We start from the raw sequence: 21,924 nt of genomic DNA on the forward strand, positions 1-21,924 counted from the left end.
TTCTCACTAAATCTTTGGAACCCATTGGACTCAATATTGAGTTGGACCTAAATTACTTTATCAGTGACTCTTAGGTGAGGAAAAAGGGGGATGTCTGGTAGTTTTTTTGTACCTTTATTATTATAATTATTATTATTATTATGAGTCATTTTATCAGTAGCGTTTTATCCATTTTATTTATTTATATTTACAGTATATGTATGTCCATTATGGATTTTTTGGATAGAAATGTATGTCCATTATGGATTTATTGAAATGTGGATTTATTGAAATGTGGATGTAGTCAAATATAGCTTATGGATATTTAGTACTATTTGTGCTGATGTTAAATGGATTTCCCATTCCTCTAGTTGGTAATTCCTTCAAATTTAAATTAGTGTGGATCACTGTTTAAGTGAATTTTACCATTTGTGATGTAGTCATGGTAACGGTATTGTATATACACAAATGGTTAACTGCACATGCAGACAAAGGTCCGTGACTACTGTTTGACTTTAGGCAGTTTGTGCCATTATGCGAAGGTACCGATGTGTGGAAAGGGTTACTGAAATTGATACACCTGTTGGTGCAATTAAGGAGATCTTATCTTCCGGAGAGCCGGGCCATGCAGCCAACCCCCTTGTAATGAAGTGGGAAATGATGAAACACGTCGGAATGTGATTGCATGGCATCCGAAAATAGCCGAAGTTGATTGACAAGAGTTCCCGGTGGATCAGCTCACCAGTGTGGAGAGGGCGAGAAACTCTAGATACTGCGGTCTCGGATTACATTGAAAGTTTATGGAAAGTGTTAATAATGTGAGTGTATCATCTTTTTATCTAATAAAGCATAATTTGTTTAAACGATATTGCACTATGTGAGGCTGCTTTATTTTGCATACACTCGATCTGCTTGACCGGGATGAGGTGATTGAAGTGGATGGAATTCCAATAGCCATCCAGCTGACCAGAGTGTAAATGCTGAGCGTTTTTGCCTGATCCACGAGAGTGGGAGGCAACATTATCCGGTGAGTGGCCTCACTATTGGGAGTGTGAGCACGTATTGGTGGTGGATCTGAAAGTGTTCTGTTTCTGTATCTACACTGGGATACCTGGGTTCTCCATTACAAGTGCATGGACTCTCATTTCTTTTGTTCATATTAATGGACTTTTTTAATGGACTTTCCTTTTTACATGGACCAATTGCATTATCCATATGCACCTGGTTTTAAAGTTTGAGTTTTATATTTTTGAGCGCTACTGAATTATTTTAGAGTATATTTGGGCATACTTGTGAGAGTTCTTTTAATATTCATACACACACAAGTAGCAGCATATATTATATTGTAATTATATCCAATCATATTGAGTGTTATAAGCCAAGCACAGGGATTATATTTATATATTTATGAATCATTCACTGATATAGTATATAGAAATATTTTAGCAAGTATAACATAATGGAAGCAACTGAGAACAGCAACTCAGCCATGAATTGGTAGTTCATGTAAAATTATAGAACCGGGACAGCACATGCTGAAGAGCACAGTGCGAAGAAGTCACCAGAGTCCATAGCTACAGACCTCCAATGTTTGTGTGGCCTTCATATTAGCCCATCAGCAGTGCATAGAGAGCTTCATGGAATGCAAAGGCATAACTAGAACCTTCAGGGCCCCGGTGCAAGACACCATGAAGGGCCACCCGGACCCCTGGCCGGGGCCCTTCCCTTCAAGCCTTGGGCTCTTCCCACTGATCCTGGGGCCCTTCCTCTCGTTGCAGAGACCTTTATTACGGTCCCGCAGTGGGACCCTTTCACAAGTTCTGCAGTGGGCCCCCTTCCTGCCATCTTGGGGCCTCCCCATGGTGGTGGAATGCCAGGGTCCGGTGTCAAGTGTGACCTTTGCGATCCTGGATGTTCACCCACTGGTGTCACTAGTTTTTAATTTTTGGTATTTTAACTGTATTATTTTTTATTATTTTCTTTTATTTTTTTACAATGTCACTGACTATGACTCTGTCTATTCAGAAAAGGAAGGAGCTGGTAAATTACATATTTACAGAGCCATTCTTGGTTCTCTATCATGACACATCCCCTGCAGCAGCCGGCAGGAGAGGGGAGGGAGAACAGTGTGGGGGGGGGGGCAGCACATGGGGGGGGGAACCAGGGGAGCACACAGGGGCCCAGAGACAGCAGAACACAAGTGAGCGGTGGGGGCATCATACAGAGGAGCCAATCTCCTCCATTTTCCTCTTACAGCTAGAGGAGGAATAAGGAGGACAGTGATTTCTCTACATGCTGACCCCGCTGCCCCCGCCGCCCCTCCTATCCAGGTGTACAGGGGAGAAGCACAGGCCCCCTGGAGCATGGGGCCCGGTTGCAATTGCAACCCCTGCAACCCCTGTAGTTACGCCCCTGATGGAATGGGTTTCCATGGCTGAGCAGCTGCATCCAAGCCTTACATTGCCAAGTGCAATGCGAAGTGTCAGATGCAGTGATAAAAAACCACTGGACTCTAGAGATGTGTTCTCTCGAGTGACAAATCATGCATCTCTGTCTGGCAATCTGATGGATGTGTCTGGATTTGGCGGTTGCCAGAAGAACGGTACCTGTCTGACTGCATTGTGCCAAGTGTAAACTTTGGTGGAGGGGGGATTATGCGGTTGTTATTCAGGGGTTGAGCTTGGCCCCTTAGTTCCAGTGAAGGGAACTCTTAAGGTGTCAGCATACCAAGACATTTTGAACAATTTCATGCTCCTAACTTGTGGGAACAGTTTGGGGATGGCCCCTTCCTGTTCCAACATGACTGCCCACCAGTGCACAAAGCAAGGTCCATAAAGACATGGTCCTGACTGCAACTTGATAGAGCACCTTTGAATTAGAGTGGAGACTGCGAGCCAGGCCTTCCCGTGCAACCTTAGTGTCTGACCTGACAACTTTGCTTCTGGAAGAATGTTAAAACATTCCCATAGGCACACTTCTAAAGCTTGTGGACAGCCTTCCCAGATGAGTTGAAGCTGTTATAGCTGCAAAAGGTGGACCAACCTAATAAATGAAACCTACAGACTAAGACACTAAAGTTTATGTGTGTGTAAAGGCAGGAGTCCCAATACTTTTGCCAATATAGTGTGTGTGTGTGTGTGTGTGTGTGTGTGTGTGTGTGTGTATGTGTATATGTATGTATAATATATATATATATATATATATATATATATATATATATATATATATATATATATATATATATATATATATATAGATTTGAAAACATTCTTAAATAAAAACTGTATATAAAATATACCTGTCTTATTGGATATTTGCCCTTCTGAACATTGGATACAGTCATAGCAGCAAGAGAAGATTGAAAATTGTGGCTTTTTTCTGTATCCGGGCAAACATGCGTCCACACAGAGAGACTCCAGCTTCTAAAAGGAAATAAAAAAAATAAAAAAAGTTTACTTGTGTGAATTGACATTGGAGATTCAATATTAGTGTACTGCAAAATGCCCCAAATCTAATTTTCAGTAGGGCTGCCAACATGTCTCACTGTGTACAGTCTGGAGATCCTGCCAGGAACAACATTTCTTCTTTCAGGCCGACAACACTGACCCCTCAGACCAAGCCACTGCCCCACCCTGGAGGAATACTCATGGCATGCTGACAATGCTGCTGCTAATATTGAGGCAGTTGTTTATTGTTGTCAGCCAGCTACAGGAAGTGCTGCTTCTGGTTTAATCACCGGGTAAGAAACTGCAAAGGATTCACAAAAAATTAATTGCTTAAGAAAACTGAATACAGTGAGACATGGTTTCTAACGTAAGAAGAAAAATGGAGTTTACATGCACTTTTACCACTTGCCGACCACCCACAGATATACTGCAGCAGGCTGGGTCAGCTGCGCAGACTGCTGTACCGGTGTTCCGTGAAAAAACCATACCCGTAAAAATTCCATACCCTCGTCACTTCTGGTGCACCTACGTCAGCACCTACGTCATTGAACAGCTGAGGAGCTTACTAGTGCGCATGCTCGGAGGGTAGGTATTTTTCACGGTAGTGTGTGTAACGTTACACCGCATCAGCTGTTGCGGCGGTTACATTAAAACAGCTTGGCTGCAACATGAATCATCTCCGCTCCTACCCCTGTCACTTCCCTGATCTCGGCTACTAAATGTAAAAGCGGCGGCGGGACTATGAAAATATAAATCATACACCCGCCGCCGCTTTCACATTTAGTAGCCGAGATCAGGGAAGTGACAGGGGTAGGAGCGGAGATGATTCATACTGCAGCCGAGCTGTTTTAATGTAACCTTTAATGTAACCGCCGCAACAGCTGATGCGGTGAAACGTTACATACACTGCCGTGAACATTCCATACCCTACGAGCATGCGCACTTGTAAGCTCCTCAGCTGTTCAATGATGTATCTGGAGCTGTGAGCATGCACACTGATACGCTGCTCAGCTGTTCCATTACGTGTCTGACAGGAAGTGACGTGGGTATGGAATTTTCACGAGGTATGGTTTTCTAACGTTACACCGGTACGTGGGTAGCGCGTGGAGATGGGGGGGGGGGCGCACGCTCCGTAATATTCTGATTCGTTCAGAACCAATCAGTCATCAGGTCCAGGCCAATGATTTTTGGCCTGGACCTGTTGATCAGTTCTGACCAATGGCAGAACATCCTGTGCCCATGTAATGTAAACACAGGCACAGGATATGATGTAATCTCCTCTTCTGGAGTCCTTTTCGGTTCCAGCGTGAGAGGAGAGAACATCTACTGTGAGTACACAAGTACTGCACTGACACCAGTACACATAGGCACACATTTAACACCCTGATCAACCCCTAATTAACCCTTTCCCTCCCTGTCTCAGTACACACTATATACAGTACATGTAAAATTTACTGATCACTGTATTAGTGTCACTTGTGGCTTCAGATAGTGTGAGATGCAGTTAGTGGTAGTCTTAAATAGGATTAGGGTACCCGCCATATATCCCCTATTAACCCCCTGATCACCCCCATTTAACCCCTTCATTGCCCTGTCACAGTGTCACTATTAGTTTACAGATCTTTTTCTGATCACTGTATTAGTGTCATTAGTGTCACAGGTGAGTTAGTTAGTGTCAATTCCTGCCACATATTTAGTAATACATTTTAACCCTTTGATTGCCAGTGATACACACTAAACACTAGTATAGTATCTGAACGGATCAATTTCTTTGAACTGATCAGAACTATACTAGCATCCCCAAAAGTTTAGTGTTCCCAAAACACAGCAGGATCAGCCCCGACACCTGCCAGCACCTGCGTTTAGCCCCTCTGACCCCCCCCTAATAAGCGCAAAATCAGCAGATTACGGTCACTTCCAATACATAGCACATTAAACCGCAGCATTAGCAAAGTCAGGCCTGATCTCTGCTTGTACTAGCAGTTAAATTTTTTGGTAGTGGTTTAAACAGTCCTTGACAACCAGGTTTTTTTTTTACCTGTGAGTCACACTAGATACCTATATATTTATTGGACAAAATGTCCAAGCAGAGGTACACTAGTGAAGAGGCCTAAACGATGCTGAGCATGACAAATGAGAGCAATGGAGAAGCCTCGCTGTCAGAATCAGGCTCAGTATTCAAACCTCTAGACAGCAGTGGCACCCTGACAGATAGCTCTGATGACGGAGTTGTGGTCCCTGCTAAGGTCAGGTGTACCCGACCCCATTCTTCTGTTGCAGAGGTGCAACAACCGCAGAGTTCTCGTGTGCAGCAGAGTGTTGGTACTAGTGCCACTCAACCTACTGGTGAACTGGCAAGCACCAGTACATCTTGGTCATAGTCAAACCAGCACTGCAGTAACACTTGGTGATGTGGCGAGTCCCATGAGTGCAGTTCAAGCTGGTGCAGTGGCTAGCACAAGTAGTGTCCCGCAGCCACCAAGAATTCGAAGACAGGCCCATAGAGCCCATAGTGTCCTCCCTGATGCGCTTGCAAATCTTTATTGGGAGCCCACCACTTCCGCAGCGCCGGTACCCCCCCCCCCCACATGCACTGGCCAACACGGAATTAAGGTGGAAACAGCCAGTTTTACTTCCCTTGATTTTTAGGAGCTGTTTTTTATGGAAGATCTTTACAGATCTATTGTGGACCAAAGCAATGTATATGCCGATCAATTCATTGCTGCAAATCCAAATTTGACCCTTGCCAGAGAATTTGCATGGAAATGTATCACGGTTGCCGAATTGAAAACTTTTCCGTGCCATTCCCTCCTCATGGGCATTACTAAAAAGAGGGAGTTTTGGTCATATTGGACCACTGACCCAATTCACCATATGCTCGTGTTCTCTGCTGCCAGGACTAGATACGAGAAAATCTTGTGGTTCAAGCACTTCAGTGACAATGAACTCTGTCATCCTTGGGGTGACCCTGGATATGACCGACTCCACAAAATTCGGCCCCTCATAAACCACTTTAATCAGAAGTTTGCAGCCTTTGCATATGCCCCAACAAGCTGTCTGCATTGATGAGTCCTTGATTACATTTTCTGGCCGCCTTGCTTATGAACAGTTTCTCCCTAGCAAGTGTGCCAGATACGGGGTCAAGATGTATAAGCTCTGTGACAGGGCAACAGGCTATACATGTAGTTTCTGGATTTACGAGGGAAAAGATAGCAATGTGGATCCCATAACTGCCCAGACTACATGGGGAGCAGTGGCAAGATTGTTTGAGACTTGGTGTCATCCTTATTCGGAAAGGGGTGCCATTTATACGTGGACAACTTCTAAACAAGCGTGCCACTTTTTAGACATCTTTTGATTTTGGAATTGGCGCATGTGGCACCGTGCGACCTAATCGCCAGGGCTTCCCACGAACGGCTTGTAGATTCCCGACTTAGATGGGGGGAGAGAGCCTGCTTGAAGTCTGATAAATTGCTTTCAGTGAAGTGGAGGGACACATGGAATGTTTTCGTTCTGTCCTCCTTTTACGCAGATACGACAGTCCAAATTGCAACAGCGACTGGCGATGTTGAGAAGCCCCTCTATGTCCATGAATACAAACTTAACATGGGAGGTGTGGACTTCAACAACCAGATGATGGCACCATACTTAGTTGCCCGTAAGGCCAAACGCTGGTACAAAAAAGTGTCTGTATACTTATTCGAATTGGCTCTGCTGAACGCTTATGTGCTATACAAAGCATCAGGAAGAAGTGAATCCTTCCTAAAATTCCAGGAAGAGATCATCACAGCCCTTCTATATGCAGGTGGTGCTGTGGCCCAATTTCACAATCCTGAGGCAGTGGACCGGCTGTATGAGAGGCATTTTCCTGAATGTCCTCCTGAGTACCCCTACCCAAAGAATACTCCAAAGAAGATGTAGTGTCTGTAGGAAATGCAGATTTAGGCATAATCACCTGCTATTTTTGTCCCTCCTGTCCTGGCCAACCCGGTCTCTGCATCGGGGACTGCTTTCGTCGCTACCGCACACTAGTAGAGTATTAGTATAGGGTACAGCACGGCACAGTCTAGGGCACACTTTTTCACACAGGGTCTCAAAAGATGTTGGCTATCGCATTTTGAGAGACCCTAGCCTAGAACAGTTTTTTTTACAGTTACCAAAAAAGTTACAAAACAAAAGTTACGGAAAAAAAAAAATTCAAAATGAAAATGCCAAAAACAGTTGTCGTTTAATTGAGGTCATTTTCTGTTATTACTCTTTCTATTTTCACTGTATTTTATAATATACTGTTATACTGTAATGTTTTATTGTTACTGTGCTTTATTGTAAACCATTGTTTGCTTTGCAGGTATGCCCATCAGCTGCAGCACTGATTTGTTTATTCTGACAGCAACAGGGTTTGCTCTCACCATATATGTAATCAATGATTGTAGCACTGTAGGAGGTGATTTTACCACCGCAGTTAAAAAAAGAGACTACTGTATATGGCGAAGCATAGGGGATGGGGTGTGGACACAAAGGGCGGATCTCCCCATATGCTTCGCCGTATATTTTTTAACACTTTTTTTGCCAGAGATTTCTTCATATACATCGATCAATGGGAATGGAGGAATCTGTTATGTTCTTTTTTTCCTTCAGCCCATGGGCTGAAGGAAAAAAAAAGAACATTGCATGTATGCCCATCATTAGAAGTGGGTGGATGCTGGGAGGTCTAATGGTGGGCATACCACACACTTTCTGGTATTGTTTTTAACAGCCAGCAGTCAGTTTTCATGTAAAATCAATCCTAGCAGATAATTAGCTGCTAGACTGCTTTTACAAGCAGTGGGAGGGGACTCCCCCCCCCCGCCACCGCCTTCCAGGGTTTTCTCTGACTCTCCTGTCCCACCGGGTAACCCGAGACTGCAGCCAGTGGTTCTGCCAGCTCACCATAGAGCTGATTGAAGACCAGAATGGCTCCAATCATCTCTATGGCCTAAGATACCAGAGGCTATGAGCATTTCATGACTTTGGTTTTGCCATATATAAACATCGCCATTGGGAAATTGGGAAAGCATCTTATTAGGGATGATCGAACGGTTCGGGTCCACCATCGGTTCGGCCCGAACATTGGGTGTTCGAGGTTCGGCCGAATTTAGAACTTTTGCCCAAAAAGTTCGGAATTCGGCAACCAGAACCGCCCAAAATGCAATGCTTCAGGAAATGGGCTTTAAAAGCCCGTGATTGGACCAGAACCATTAGCAAAAGCCAATTGAGGGGGCAGGAGAATGCTAGGAATGTGATTGGAGTGACTAGGGGGTCCCTAGACCAATCATTAGTGAATACGCCCCCCAGTATATAAGATCGCCCCCGCCATATTCCCAGCATTGTTATACTGGACATGGAAGAGAGTGGAAGCAGTTCTGTTAATTTTACTTGAAAAGTGTCATTTAGCTATTTTTAGTGTGAGGAAAGGGATATCTAGTGTAGTTAGAGTGCTCCTTTACACTTAAGTTAGCTTCAAAAATTTAGTTTCTGTAGGGAAAGTGTTAAGTGTCAGGGGACCGTAGTGTAGTGTAGGGTTAACTGACAGTGACTGCTATGGCAGGGTGACAAAACCCTTCCATAGCAGGGTGACCGCTATAGAGAAATGATCATTTCTCTGCTTCGGGACAGGTATGTGGCTTCTCACCAGCAAGCATTTTTTAATGCTGCAGGGGCTGCCACTGCCAGTGCTTTTTTGAGGACATGTTTGATGTCAGACATGACATCTGAATATGTGTATAGGGGGGATATATAGACATATATGTCTGAATATATACCCCTAGACATATATAGGTGTGATAGTAGCAGAAATAAATGCTTGCGCTAATGAAATCATTTACAGTAATATATTTCTGCTACTATCACACCTATATATGTCTAGGGGTATATATTCAGACATATATGCCTATATATACCCCCTATACACAAGTTCAGATGTTTTGCCTGCCTCAAAAGAACCCCAAAAAATGCCAAAAAAACCGCTAGCGTCAAAAAAAAAAATGCCCAGGTGTGTTTTTGCTGGCATTTTTTGGGGGGTTTTGGAGGCAGGCAAAACATCAGAACTTGTGCACAGTACCACTATACACAAATTCAGATGTTTTTCCTGACTGCAAAGAACCCAAAAAAATGCCTGCTATTAAACCGGCAAGGTGTTACAGCAGAGAAGCCATATTCCTGTGCTTAAAGTTTTCTAATACAAACGATCTTTTTTTTATTATGGTTCTGGACATGCTACAGAGCTGAAACTTCACAGGTACACCTTTTAGACCCCCCAGACACAAAATCACACAAAAAAAAGTTCTTAAAAATTGTCATTTTTGATTAAAAAGCCAATTATTGAAAAATTTAAAAAAAAAAAAAAAAAAAGAGATTTTTTGATTTTTACTTTGGATTTAGTATCTGGGGGGTCTAAAAAGTGTACATGTGAAGTTTCAGCTCTGTAGCATGTCCAGAACCCCCCAAAAATTAGCATTTTCTTATAATTTTTATTAGAACAGGAATACGGCTTCTCTACGGCGCTTTTTCTTGCATTTATTGGGCATTTTTGGAGGCAGGCATGACTTTTTTTGGATTTAGTGTCTGGGGGGTCTAAAAAGTGTACCTGTGAAGTTTCAGCTCTGTAGCATGTCCAGAACCAGAAAAAAGATAATTTTTCAGTAGAGCAGGGATGGTGGGACCCCTCTTTTACACTTATATGATCTTTTTTTGGGGTTCTGGACATGCTACAGAGCTGAAACTTCACAGGTACACCTTTTAGACCCCCCAGACACAAAATCACACAAAAAAAAAGTTCTTAAAAATTGTCATTTTTGATAAAAAAGCCAATTATTGAAAAATTAAAAAAAAAAAAAAAAAAAGAGATTTTTTGATTTTTACTTTGGATTTAGTATCTGGGGGGTCTAAAAGGTGTGCATGTGAAGTTTCAGCTCTGTAGCATGTCCAGAACCATAAAAAAAAAGATCGTTTGTATTAGAAAACTTTAAGCACAGGAGTATGGCTTCTCTGCTGTAACACCTTGCCGGTTTAATAGCAGGCATTTTTTTGGGTTCTTTGCAGTCAGGAAAAACATCTGAACTTGTGTATAGTGGTACTGTGCACAAGTTCTGATGTTTTGCCTGCCTCCAAAACCCCCCAAAAAATGCCAGCAAAAACACACCTGGGCATTTTTTTTTTTTGACGCTAGCGTTTTTTTGGCATTTTTTGGGGTTCTTTTGAGGCAGGCAAAACATCTGAACATGTGTATAGGGTGTATATATAGGCATATATGTCTGAATATATACCCCTAGACATATATAGGTGTGATAGTAGCAGAAATATATTACTGTAAATGATTTCATTAGCGCAAGCATTTATTTCTGCTACTATCACACCTATATATGTCTAGGGGTATATATTCAGACATATATGTCTATATATCCCCCCTATACACATGTTCAGATGTTTTGCCTGCCTCAAAAGAACCCCAAAAAATGCCAAAAAAAACGCTAGCGTCAAAAAAAAAAAATGCCCAGGTGTGTTTTTGCTGGCATTTTTTGGGGAATTTTGGAGGCAGGCAAAACATCAGAACTTGTGCACAGTACCACTATACACAAGTTCAGATGTTTTTCCTGACTGCAAAGAACCCAAAAAAATGCCTTCTATTAAACCGGCAAGGTGTTACAGCAGAGAAGCCATATTCCTGTGCTTAAAGTTTTCTAATACAAACAATCTTTTTTTTTCTGGTTCTGGACATGCTACAGACCTGAAACTTCACAGGTACACTTTTTAGACCCCCCCCCAGATACTAAATCCAAAGTAAAAATCAAAAAATCTATTTCTTTTTTTTAATTTTTCAATAATTGGCTTTTTTTTATCAAAAATGACAATTTTTAAGAACTTTTTTTTGTGTGATTTTGTGTCTGGGGGGTCTAAAAGGTGTACCTGTGAAGTTTCAGCTCTGTAGCATGTCCAGAACCAGAAAAAAAGATCATATAGGTGTTAAAGTTAAAGGAGGCTCCCGAACCACATCCCTGTTCTACTGAAAAATTATCTTTTTTTTTTTCATGGTTCTGGACATGCTACAGAGCTGAAACTTCACATGCACACCTTTTAGACCCCAGATACTAAATCCAAAGTAAAAATCAAAAAAATCTCTTTTTTTTTTTTTTTTTTAATTTTTCAATAATTGGCTTTTTTATCAAAAATGACAATTTTTAAGAACTTTTTTTTGTGTGATTAATAGTTAATGGGGCATGACCCAGAACCCTAGGCACTTTTTAGGGGCATTTATTGGGTTTTAGGGCTTAAAAATGGTGTTTTTTGATTACAGAAGTTCGGGTCCCATTGATTTCAATGGGGTTCTGAAATCCGGGCCGAACTTTCGTGAAGTTCGGGTGTTCTGGTCGAACCGAACTTTTCAAAAGTTCGATCATCCCTACATCTTATCACACCAATATTGATGTGGTCAGATGCTTTAAGGGCAGAGGAGAGATCTAGAGTCCAATAGACCCCAATTTTTTTTAAAAAGAGTACCTGTCACTACTGATTGCTATCATAGGGGATATTTAAATTCCCTGTGATAACAATAAAAATGATAAAAAAAATAAAAAAATAAATGAAAGGGAAGGTTGTCAAAATAAAATAAAAAAGCAAAATAAATAATAATGAAAAAAAAAATCCAAGCACCCCCGTGGCCCCGCATTTGCACGCAAAGGCGAAAGCAAGCATCGGTCTGGTGTCATATGTATACAGCATTTGAGCCATGCATGTGAGGTATTGCTGCGAATGTCAGATCGAGGGCAGTAATTCTTTAAATAGACCTCCTCTGTAAACCTAAATTGGTAACCTGTACTGGCTTTTAAAAATGTACGTAGTTTGTTGCTGCTGCACGGGCGTGCACAATTTTAAAGCATGTCATGTTTGGTATCTATATACTCATCATAAGATCATCTTTTATATTTTACCAAATAATTGGGCCACATGTAGAGTATTTGTGCATTAAATTTCATTTTTTTTTCCGCAAAAATTGCGTTTGGAAAATCCCCACGCAAATACCGTGTGACAAAAAAAATTACAACATTCACCTTTTTTTTCTGTAGGGCCTCTGCTTTAAAAAATATATATAATTTGTCGGGGCTCAAAGTAATGTTCTAGTAGAAAAACAATCATTTTTTCATGTAAACAAAAGAAATGTCAGAAAAGGCTTGGTCCTAAGCTTCTAATATTGAGCATAAAATGCTAGGACAGTTCAAACACCCCCCTCCCCCCATATGACCCCTTTTTAGAAAGTAGACACCCCAAGCTATTTGCTGAGAGACATGTTGAGTACATGGAGTATTTTATATTTTGCGACAAGTATCGGGAAAATTACAATATTTTTTTTTTTTTACACAAAATTGTCACTAAATGATATATTGCTCACACATGCCATGGGTATATGTAGAATGACACCCTAAAATAAATTTTGCTGCTTCTCCTGAGTACAGGGATACCAAGTGTGAGACTTTTTGGGAGTCTGTGTATGGGACCCCGAAAACCAATCACCGCCTTCAGGTTTTCTAAGGGCATAAATTGCATATTTTAATTCCTCAGTAACTAACACAGTTTTTGAGGCCCTGAAATGTCAAGATAGCACAAACCCCCCCACAAATAATCCCATTTTGGAAAGTAGACACTCAACGCTAATTGGTGAGAGGCATGTTGAGTCCATGGATAATTTTATATTTTGCCACAAGTATCGGAAAAATGCAAAAATGTTTTTTTTTTTACACAAAGTTGTCACCTAAATTTTTTTTTGCTCAAACATGCCATGGCTATATGTGAAATGACACCCCAAAATAAATTTTGATGCCTCTTCTGAGTATGGGGATACCACATGTGTGAGATTTTTTGGCAGTCTAGCCGTGTACAGGACCCCAAAAACCAATCACTGCCTTCAGACTTTCTAAGGGCATAAATTGTTGATTTCACTCCTTACTACCTATCACAGTTTTGGAGGTCCGGAAATGTCAAGATAGCACAACCCCCCCCCCCCCCCATTCCCAAATGACCCATTTACAGAAATTAGACACCCCAAGGTATTTTCTAAGAGGCATAGTGAGTATTTGTCCGCTCTCATTTTTTTTATTTTTCGAAACTTTGTGACTAAAAGCGAGATCTGCAAAATATTTAAAATGCCTCTCAGAAAATAGCTTAGGGTGTCAACTTTCCAAAAAGGGGTCATTTGGGGGTTTTGTGCTATCTTGGCATTTCATGGCCTCCAAAACTGTGATAGGTAGTGAGGCGTGTAATTAACAATTTCCGCCCTTAGAAAGCCTGAAGGCAATGATTGATTGTTGGGGTCCTGTACACAGCTAGACTGCCAAAAAGTCTCACTGGTAAAAGCAGAAGAATGTATTTTGGGGTGTCATTTCACATGTACCCATGGAATGTTTGAGCAATATATCATTTAAGTGACAACTTTGTGTATAAAAATTCTTATTTTTTGGTCATTTTTCAAACACCTGTGACAAAAAAATTAAATATTCAATGGGCTCAACATGCCTCTCACAAAATTCCTTGGGGTGTCTACTTTCCAAAAAGGGGTAATTTAGGGGGGGTTGTACTTGTACTGCCCTGCCATTTGAGCACTTTTAGTGATTCTTTTACTTAGTACCTACTGCTAAACCCCCAGAGAACAAAAATGTATCTACGGCCCTGGTTGTCAGTTAAAGTCACGTAGTACCAAAATAAAAAAATGGCTTGGTCATTAAGGGTGTAAATCCTTTTCGATTCGGAAATGGTTAAACACTTGAACTCTGGAAGATTTACCGCCCTTCATGACAAGGTCATTTTTTGCAATACAGCACTGTGATATTTTACCTGACAATTGCGCGGTCATGCGACACTGTACCCAAATACATTTTTTTCCCCCACAAATAGAGCTTTCCTTTAGTGGTATTTGATCAACACTGCATTTTTTTTATTTTTTTGCTTTATAAACAAAAAAGGACTGACAATTTTGAAAAAAAAAAAAAACAATATTTTACAATATTTAAAAAATAAAATGTCTTCATAAATTTAGGCCAAAATGTATTCTACTACATATTTTTGGTAAAAATAATCCCAATAAGCATATACAGTATCTCAAAAAAGTGAGCACACCACTCATTTTTGTAAATATTTTATTATACCTTTTCATGTGACAACACTGAAGAAATGACACTTTGCTACAATGTAAAGTAGGGAGTGTACAGCTTGTATAACAGTATAAATTTGCTGTCCCCTCAAAATAACTCAACACACAGCCATTAATGTCTAAACCACTGGCAAAAATGTGAGTACACCCCTAAGGCAAAATGCCCAAATTGGGCCCAATTAGCCATTTTTCCTCCCTGGTGTCATGTGACTCATTAGTGTTACAAGGTCTCAGGTGTGAATGGGGAGCAGGTGTGTTTAAATTTGGTGTTATTACTCTTATTCTCTCATACTGGTCACTGGAAGTTCAACATGGCACCTCAAGGCAAAGAACTCTCTGAGGATCTGAAAAAAAAAAGAATTGTTGCTCTACATAAAGATGGCCTAGGCTATAAGAAGATTGCCAAGACCCTGAAACTGAGCTGCAGCACAGTGGCCAACACCATACAGTGGTTTAACAGGACAGGTTCCACTCAGAACAGGCCTCGTCATGGTCGACCAAAGAAGTTGCACATGCTCAGCATCATATCCAGAGGTTGTCTTTGGGAAAAAGACATATGAGTGCTGCCAGCATTGCTGCAGAGGTTAAAGGGGTGGGGGGTCCACCTGCCAGTGCTCAGACCATACGCCGCACACTGCCTCAAAATGGTCTGCAATGCTGTCGTCCCAGAAGGAAGCCTCTTCTAAAGATGAAAAAAAAAGCTTGAAAAGCCTCTTCTAAAGATGAAAAAGAAAGCTTGCAAACAGTTTGCTGAAGACAAGCAGACTAATGACATGGATTACTGGAACCATGTCCTGTGGTCTGATGAGACCAAGATAAACATATTTGGTTCAGATGGTTACAAGCGTGTGTGTCGGCAACCAGATGAGGAGTACAAAGACAAGTGTGTCTTGCCTACAGCCCAGCATGGTGGTGGGGGTGTCATGGTCTGGGGCTGCATGAGTGCTGCAGGCACTGGAGAGCTACAGTTCACTGAGGGAACTAGGATTGCCAACATGTACTGTGACACACTGAAGCAAAGCATGATCCCCTCCTTTCAAACACTGGGCTGCAGGGCAGTATTCTAACATGATAACAACCCCAAATATTCCAAGACGACCACTGCCTTGCTAAAGAAGCTGAGGGTAAAGGTGATGGACTGGCCAAGCATGTCTCCAGACCTAAACCCTATTGAGCATCTGTGGGCATCCTCAAACAGAAGGTGGAGGAGCGCAAGGTCTCTAACATCCACCAGCTCCATGATGTCATCATGGAGGGGTGGAAGAGGTCTCCAGTGGCAACTTGTGAGGCTCTGGTGAACTTCACACACAAGAGTGTTAAGGCAGTGCTGGAAAGTAATGGCAGCCACACAAAATGTTGACACTTTGGGCCCAATTTGTAGGTGCTTATTAGGGGTGTACTCACTTTTTTTGCCAGCGGTTTAAACATTAATGGCTGTGTGTTGAGTTATTTTGAGGGGATAGCAAATTTACACTGTTATACAAGCTGCACACTCATTACATAACGTTGTAGAAAAGTGTAATTTCTTCAGTGTTGTCACATGAAAAGATAAAATAAAACATTTACAAAAATGTGAGGGGTGTACTCACTTTTGTGCGATACTGTATTGATTGGTTTGCACAAAAGTTATAGCGTCTGCAAACTGTGGGATATTTGTATTTATATTCTTTTAATTTTATTTATTTTTTACTTGTAATGGTGGCGATCAGCGACTTATAGTGGGGCGGTGATATTCTGGTGGACATTCTGACACTAACACTTTTGACACTTTTTGAGAACCAGAGAAATTAATACAGTGATCAGTGCTAAAAATATGCGCTGTCACTGTACTAATGACACTGGCTTGGAAGGGCTTAAACATCTAGGGCGAATAAAAGATAAATGTGTGTGTAACGGATCAGGGCACCCCTGTACTGGGTACCTCCATTGACAGATACAGAGGGCTCCAAGCACTCCACCAGACACCGTAACCACTTCAGACCCCACAAACTGCCGCAGCTTGGTTAGGGTCTCACCGTTTCCTACCCACCCTGGACCTACGACAAGGCTCCAGGTTCCCGTGGGTGAACCTCTCTTTCCCCAGAGAGTGCAGCAGAACAAGCTCTTACACAAGCTCTTACAAGAGCTCAGTGATTATCTATCTAAGGGAGTATGGAGGACCATAGCAATCCCTTGTAGCCGATTCCCCCAATAAGAGACTGGACTCTAGATTGAGGGTGAAGTAACTCTAGATCAACTTTATTGAACAGACTTATATACAGTTTTCACCCACAAGGTTACCACCCAGGTGGACTTTGTTGAAGACTGTACGTAACATTCACCATCCAATAGGAACAGAGCTTTACTCTCTCATACAGTGTACACAAAAATATACAATGTGGCACAATCCCCCCTCCCCCTTAGCATCCAATCCACATACCTATATATATCCTATAATAAGTTTCTCTTAAGGCAGACAGATAGAACAATTGGAGGTCATTAACACTTAACAATGAGACAGGGCAATCCACATTCCCTCCCTATACAGAACAAAAGGAAAACCTGTCTGACATTGAAAGATATGTAATATTTACAGCATTTAGGAAGAACAGATTTCATGTCAAATGGGAATAAATCTTTATATTCCTATATGGAGATATTGTAAAATATGACTGTCCCATCTGAAGCAATTCAAACCATTAATTATCTGTTTTTAACTTCCAGTGATGGTGAATACTGTCACAGTGTGCCTAACCAGTGTTTATGTGTACTGTGTGAGATGTTTTACTAGAGGAAGAGAAGAAATTTATTCTCTGCTTTGTAGGAACATAAACTCCATTCCTCCCCTCGTCATAATTTCAATCTGCCTTGTTTACAGATCGCAGTTCTGTGTCTCTGCCTGATGATCTGCGGGTGTTGGCGGACATTGAGTACTTAGTGCCCACTGATCGGCTTCCCATATCCAGAAGTGCAGAATCACGTATATATATGTGATGTGATCCTGTGCACAGCTTCTATAAGGTGGACGGCAAGTAGTTAAAGTGTAATAAAAAAAAATATTTGTGTAGATGGTATCAGCCTTCAATTGTATATTTAACAGAGCAAACGGGAGAAAATAGGATGATTTCACTCCTAGGGTTTACATAGACTTTAAATAATTTTAACCTTGGGGGGGATGAAGTCATTCCCTATGGAGAACCCCATAGTCCATGAGTATGAACAAGAAATAATTCCTACTAAATATTTTACTTTCTTTTTTAATTTCTGTTATTTTTACTGAAATGTGAGGGGCAGATAAAGCTAATATAATATTTGAAGCAATAAAGTTCATTAGTAAAGCCTGGTACACACTACAAGTATATTTATACAACCCAGCGGGTTGAACTAAAAAAACCTGCCAGCTCCGGTTGGAGATGCTGTACTAATGATCCGACATTAGTGCAGGAATCTCCCCAGCAGAGCTGTTGTGTTCTGACACAGGGACGCCCCCCCCTGCCAAAACACTCCGATCAGCACTCTCTGCCATTGGCGGATTGAGAGTCGGTCAGCTGCTGGTTTTCCAATATGCTTGTAGGACAGACCAACTTACACATGGGGTGAATGTCAGCAGTTTTTATTTTGAACCAGCAAATGTCTCCCGACATTCGGCCCATGTGTACTCAGCTTACCATTATGAAAAGTCATTGCTCGACTATAATTGTTACACGTCTTTTGTGAAAACTGACCAATGGGTGGCCAATATCATGAAAATTGAGCGCCACATGTTCTCCTCCTCACCGTATTATTGCCATCGTCCCATGTTATTTTGTTGGAGTTAATGAGAAGTTGGTCTTCCTCTTTAGCCCATGGTGTGTATAAACCAACATCAGTAGAGCTTGTTCTAAAGCGACGGTAAGACTTCACCCAATTTACTATTTTGTAGTGGAAAGGAAATTCACCATTTTCATCAAAAAAGGTCATTCTGTCTGCCGTCTCATATGGATTTTTTATTTGTTTCACATATTTATGCAACTGAAGGACAGAAAAACCTCAAACAAGTTAAACCTGAAATTTTAACTGTTTACATGTTACTTTCTTTGTTTCTCCATCCCCCTTTATAAACACATTCGGGTTTTTTTTCAATAATATCTTTCTGTTTATATTACATGCCTTATTTTCGACTAATTGATGTCATCACTGGATATCTGTGCCTCCCTCTGCAGGTCAGACAGATCATGGCTAGTGGGAGGGACAGAGAGGGTGTTGTACTCAGCTTCATAAAAATATCTCAGCACCTTTCCACAGGTCCCTTCTCAATGCAAGCAGTGGTCTGGATCTTGGGAGGAGTTATGCAAATATCACAATGCCCTGATGAGTGGATGTCAGCCTGGAGGAGTCGGCATTCCTTGGCAGGCTGTATCTGCATGTAGACCGTCCTAGGTAACACCCATATGTCATGCTGAGCCTCAATTATTTATATATGTTATAGGGACTATATTGTAGCTTATCAATTCTTAGATGTGATGGCTGCATTTGTTTTCTCTTTAGACTATTTTTCTCCTAGTTTCATTGATCCAGCCAGTAAAGTTGTTTTTCAAAAGCTCTCTTGCAGATGTATTATTTACAGTAATTACACAAACCATTTACCACTGACAGGGTGCTTACAGTGATCAGCTTTTATTTATGTAAAAACTTTATTCAAAAAGGAAAAAAAACAAAATTCTTTGCTGTAACTCTTCATAAATTATTAGCTGGAGTTTGGCTTCAATGTGTCAGTGTATCTAAATCTGCTAGAACATCCAACCCCCCCCCCCCCCCCAGACCGAAAAAGCTGCTGTCTAAAGGAGCCACCTGTGCTCCTTCATCCGGAGTGCGGGACACTCTAATTCAGGAGGTGTGTTACTAGCCAGATCATTAAATAAAAGCCTAAAAACAGAAAACAAATGCAGCCATCACATCTAATGACTGGAAAGCTGCAATATATTACATTTTTGGTTTTGGGCTTAACATCACTTTAATGTTTGCAAATAATCATAGATATTTATTACATATATAGGGATTTGCTGCCTTCTGCTGTTCGCTGCAAAAATCCCAGTGTTATGCGTAATTATGTATTAGCACTTCCTGTATTTGGGAGACTGGCTTTGAAAAATCCCAGAAGAAGGAAGTGATGGGAGAGAGAGAAATTCTCAGCCACATGTCCTGTCCATGCATCCAGATTAGAAGGGGTGATAGGCAAGTGCTCCTATGTTTAACAGTTTATTTTTGATAACCATAGCTTCTGGGTGTATGCGTGTGTGTGTGTATATATATATATATATATATATATATATATATTGTGAGGGATTAGCTCGGTGGCGGGTGTGGATGACCCCCTTGGGGGGGGGGGGGTCATTACACAGGGAGATAGCCGAGAAGTGGTTGAAAACAACAGTTTATGGTTTTATTCTTGCAATTTTCTTCAAACAAGTGCAAGCCTCCAAAACATCAGAAATCAAAAATAAAACACAAAATAAATCCTGGCCCCTGCGGGCGTCTACCTTCACACACACAGGAACCTATCTATGGAGTCTGTCCCAACCTACTGCTGGGCAGACACTGCTGATCCTACAGCAGACACTCAATAGTCCATTTATTTTCTCTTCACACAGAAAATGTCCATTTGTTTTTCTTCACACAGAAAATGTCCATTTGTGTTTCTTCACACAGAAAATGTCCATTTGTTTTTCTTCACACAGACAAAGTTCATCACCTCACCTTTAGAAGTCTCTCAGCTGACTGCTCTCCTCTGCTCACACAGCCTCAGGAGGCAGCAATCAGTAATCATCCCCTGGATAACTTATAGAGGCCTTAATTGCCTCATTCTAAATAGCTGAAGCTTTTTCAACGTCCTTACACCTTCCTGGCTACCTCTGCAGCCGACACCCTATAGTAATTGGTGAATTGTCTAAACCAAGCAGAAGTGTATCTCCCATCTGTGACAACACTCACAGATTTACCTGACTTCCTGTCACATACCCCCCCTCTTGTTTCAACCCTAGTGTTGGGACACAGGTTGCCAGGCATGCATGTGTCAGGCACTGCTCTTGATTCTCACTGATAAGCCTCCTAGTATCTTCCCAAGTAATGTTGAGTCCATTCGATTCTTTGTCTGCTTCAGCTGCCAGAGATAAATCCTTCTGAGCAATCTGCTTTGCTTTTTCCATCAGCCACTGTCTTTCATGCTGATATGAATTAATTTCCCCCTCCAGTTCATTAACAAATGCTAACCTTTGTTCAAATGCTTGTAGGGTTGACTATTTCTTTAAGTCCGTTAGCTTGTCTATATACACTTGTTTTGGCTGATCCTCTCCATCTTCATATAGCCAATTCTCTGTATCTTCAAGCTTCAGGATGAAACTGTTTCCGTCATCTTCATTGACAGATTTCTCATAAATGTCACACAGTTTGTCCCTCATCTCATATACACATTCTTCAACTGCATTTGTGGCATCATTTCGCTCCTTCTCCAGTTTGTCCTGCATAACCATCTGTCCTATCCTCCATGGAGGACCGTGATCCATAGGCAACTCAATTGTGCTAGTCTTAACTTTAATGTCTTCAACAGTCTTGAGCCGCCTCTCTCTGCAATCAATAAATGATTTCCACAAAACTTTGAGACCCTCTGCTTCACTTAGCTTTGTTCCAAGTAATGTCTGTACTTTTTCTAGTGGATCTGTTTTGTCTTGATCCACGCTGACTGCTCCCACTACTGTTTCTTTTAAGGTTTGAAGGACACCTAGAGAGTCCGCATGTATTCTTAAGAAGTCTCCTAATTTGGACAGGGACTCTTGACGTCCCTCTGTGACTTGAGTTGCCTCTCCATACAGCTGTACACAATCATTGACTCTTTGTTGTAAAAGGGAATGATCTTCCTTCTTGAGCTTGGCTTGCTCTAAGATGCTGTGCCAAGGGCCTTCAATTTGTGACAACAGGCTGTCACCCCTTTCTTCAAAGTGACCCCTGTTTATTTTTTTCAGAGACATCAATATCATTCACAAAACATTCAATATTTAGAGGCAGATATGAAGCATTTGCACTCATCAACTTCTTAAGCTTTTCGCTCTCCTGAGCGAGTCGCAGTAAAGGCCTAATATTTGATTTGGATATTCAGTTTATATTTCTTGCCAAATTCTTCACAGAAGTAGCCAACCAGAACACCATCAACTTTCCCTCCACCAACATATGGGTCAAAGGCAGTAGTTTCATTAATTAGCCATAGACAGTTGAGCCCAGCGATCTGTGTGGTATCTTTTACAGACCATCTCTGCATCAGTGAATAAGCATGGAACTGCAACAACACAGTCTATTACAGGTTTCTTC

General features: G+C 41.4%; 1 protein-coding gene across 1 annotated transcript in view; it reads right to left on the reverse strand.

Moving 5' to 3' along the window:
* LOC309567099 (vomeronasal type-2 receptor 26-like) overlaps positions 1–18,456 on the reverse strand; it is a gene marked incomplete at its 3' end in the record, with an annotated part of 254,334 nt that extends 235,878 nt beyond the window's left edge. Inside the window, exon 1 of the mRNA XM_082272428.1 lies at positions 18,361–18,456. The remainder of the gene's footprint in view (positions 1–18,360) is intronic.
* Positions 18,457–21,924: the final 3,468 nt, after the last annotated feature.

The sequence above is a fragment of the Pelophylax lessonae genome (genome assembly GCF_965119305.1).
Source record: "Pelophylax lessonae genome assembly, chromosome: 1".
NCBI classification, from domain to species: domain Eukaryota; kingdom Metazoa; phylum Chordata; class Amphibia; order Anura; family Ranidae; genus Pelophylax; species Pelophylax lessonae.